Genomic DNA, 3,695 nt, shown 5'->3' on the forward strand with positions numbered 1-3,695 from the left:
TGCATGGAATTGACACAAATTGGGATACATCTCAGTCTCAGCGACTCTTGCTGCCTATTTCTATGCCGTGCCCTCCTCCTCTTAAAAAATTTTCCTCCCCCTCAAACACTAGTCATGTGTTCTGAATTGGCCATATATTTAAAAGCACTCCCCCACTTTCCTGGCCACCAAGATTTGCAAGGGTGGATGTTTGAATCAAACCAAGCTAGTCATAGTTCTCCCTGCCACCCCAAGCAGTCGTTCTCAACAGGAAAAGTTTTTGCCACCTCGTAAGGGACACTTGACAGTATCTGAAGACAAATATGATTGTAATGACTGGGGAATATTATTGGCAGCTAGTGGGTAGAGGTTAGTGATTATTCTAAACATTCCACAATGTCCAGCACAAACCCTCACAACAAAGAAAGAGCCAATCCAAAATGTCAGTAATGTTGCTGTTGAGAAACCTTCCCCTAAAGTATTCTTCACCAGCAGCTGGTAGATGGGAGTCTTATAGCCAAAGAATGTAATGTTCAAGAGTGATGCTCCTAGGACCGTGCCCTTCATCTGGAGAAGTCAGTGCAAAGAGGAGAGAGAGAGAGCTTTGACTTTGTTCAAGGCCATGATTCTAGTAACTGTTAAAGCCGATCCCAACTCTTTCCTCTTAGTCTTTGTACATGGGGGTAAATAAATTCTATTTTGTTTAAACAAGTTCAAATGGTGTTTCTATCACTTACAATCTAATAGGTCTAGTACTTTGGATATGTGTACTGAATATACCTCTGTATTCAATTAAATGTGGATAAATGAGCTACTTCTGGTATAGGTTGATTCAGCTCTGCTATCTGTTAGCTCTCACCCCTGTCCTCTCTGTTTCTCCAACTTCAGTTTCCTTATTGAAAGTCAGTTCAGTTCAGTAATACCATGTATGGCAGATCTGAGGTCTTTTATCTAAAGTTCTGAGCATGGTATGTGGAATATAGTAGACGCCTATTAAATGTAAATTCTCCTCCTTTGCATTATTTTCCTATCAAGGAATAATTCATTTCAAAGGGAATACTTTGGAGCATACGAGTGCTACGCTTTGGTGTAGATCTAATCAAGTTTGCTGTAACATGGAAGGCCATAAATATATGGAATTTCCATAAATGATTCTCTCATGATGAGTTTAAGTGTTTGATGCAACCAGATTAGCTGGATATATTCATTTTAAGCAGTGAAGCAACATGCTTCAAAATTTGGGATTTTCAGTGAAAAAAAATTGTTTTGTACATTTTGAATGTGGATGTAAATTCTATCCAAACAGTTTGTGCTTGGTAGGTATTCTTTCCTGGAGATATGTTCGCTTAGAAAAATCTTAAAATTTTAGCTCAGGGACCTAACAATGTGAATTTGTGACAACAGGTAGCTTTATAGCTTGATATAGTACAGTAAAAGTTTTTGTTTTGTTTTTTTCTTTAGAGTGCTACAAAGATTTGTGTTTTGAAACATTTTTTACTAAACTGCAACTACTAAATAATACTTTAGTTCCCTCTGGGTCATTACTGGTTTTACACTTAAACATGTATCCAGATTTAAACCTTTGCTCTAAGTTTATCATAATATTGTGAAAATGCATCACTTCAATTATAATGCTACTACATAATGAAGTATCCAGGCAGTAAACATCATTCTTTGCTATGGGTAACTTTATTTTAGCCATCTCTGCATTTTGGCCTGACTAAGCAGGTTTTCTATTTGGATTCAGGTGTCTTCTGGACTTGTGTCAGAGTCAGAGGCACCAATATATCTCAGGCAATTCTATGATGACGTAGCTTGTTAAAGTGTAGTAATTTCTGGAATCTTTTTTACCATCTTTTCAGAGTTTCTTTTTCCAGCATGAGAGCATTTGTGTTATCATACTGACTATATAATTGCAGGTAAAACAAAGGAAATCAATTTTCAAATTTGTCTTCTATAACTTTAATTAAGAGCAAATTCCCATTAGAGCTCTAGAAATACTGAAACTAACTTATAAGCTAACACATTTCCTCATTCACTAACCTGGAACCCTAGACTGAAAATCACTGGTTTAGCAGGAAAAAATAAAAAAATAAAAAATAAAAAAAACCCCAAACAAAAAAGAAACAGTTGAAAACTGTGGTGGTCATCTCAGCACGGTTATCAATAAACTAGGTGGTTTATGACGCCACTTTCTGTCTCCGAGAAACAGTTTTACGAGGACACTGAACAGGATAACATTGGTGGGGTCACATCCAGCAACAAAAATGTTTGATTCCCTTCCTCTGAGGTTGAGTGCTAGGGCTCTAAATCCATCCCGAAAGCTCTTATTTGTTATCATTTTCCAAGACGAATCTTTTGTAGATATTTTACTGACTCCAGATTATCCTCTTTTATTTCACTGTATTATGGAAAATTACGCAGAAAAATGACACGGCCCAAATTCTTTAAAGAGCTGGGTATACAAGGGAAATTTTCTTCTCTTACAAACAACGTATCCTGAACTAATCCATTTTTATTTACAATGTTGTTCCTGATCTCTTTAAAAATGACAATCCATGGAGCTCAGTTAGGATTTTTTGAAATAGTTAAAAATATTTTTCTACTTTTTAAATGTAGGATATTATGGTTTATATTCTTACTATTTTTTCTCAAAATGCAAACTATCTACCTCGGAATAACCAGAGAAGTTTTAAAAATGTAGATTCCCCCAAGTAACTGAATCAAATGTTTAGGGATCTTTATTTTCAGTGATTTATACTAAGAAACTAAAATTGAGGAGTGCAGTTATTTTTGTATATTAACACTGTTTTTGGTGCATTCTAATGAGATCATTATTTACTATTCAAACAGTTGGTACACATTGGTACAGCCCCCTGGAATGTCATGCAGAATGGAAGGGAAAAGGTAATTCACAAGTTTGTCAACAAATATTTATCTGCCCTTTGCGTGGTAAAAATTTACAATAGCCCGTAAAATGTCTTTAGCTACTATTTATAAATCTTTGACATTTGCTAAGCATGATGTCAGTTGTTCAACATACATTATCTCCATTTAGTTGTCTCAATCATACTAAGGAATAGATATTAATAATTTCTCCATTTTACAGATGAAGAGACTGAGGCTAATGTAGATTAATCCAAGTGATTTGCAAAATTCTTCACAGCTAGTAAAGGTCTAGAACTTGTTCCCATAGTAACATTCAGATTTGAACTCAGATTCTATTTTACTATATAACTTACAATCTATTCTACTTGTTCATGGTGGGAAGACTAATGAATGACCATTGTTTCTTTCTATATAGACTCCTGGTGGGGTTTCCATTGATCATGTGGCAACAGGCACCACTTCTGGAATCTCCTGCTGCTATAGTGGTGATCAGCTCAGGGGTGCCACCCTGCTGCTGAGCTGTCTGTTGCTTCCACATGGAAGTGGCTTTTTGTATTTCAAATGACCTTAAGATATATCCTTGTCACCTCTGCTTTCTTTAACTCGACTCTGTTTCGCTGCTAAAGTTGTTTTGAGGCTGGTCATTTGTTCTTTGAATAGCCTTCACACAAACCCTTTGCTTCCTAAGCACTGATACTACTGAGAGTGTCAGAAATTGGTGGCATTTTGAAAAATGTGAGCAAAATAAGTACAGTTTTATTTCTGGCTCAAAGTAAATTCAATGGTACTGAAAAAAATCTGGAAATTCACTTGCAATAAGACTTTGA

This window comes from Pteropus alecto, unplaced genomic scaffold, assembly GCF_000325575.1.
Source record: "Pteropus alecto unplaced genomic scaffold, ASM32557v1 scaffold10, whole genome shotgun sequence".
Classification (NCBI taxonomy): domain Eukaryota; kingdom Metazoa; phylum Chordata; class Mammalia; order Chiroptera; family Pteropodidae; genus Pteropus; species Pteropus alecto.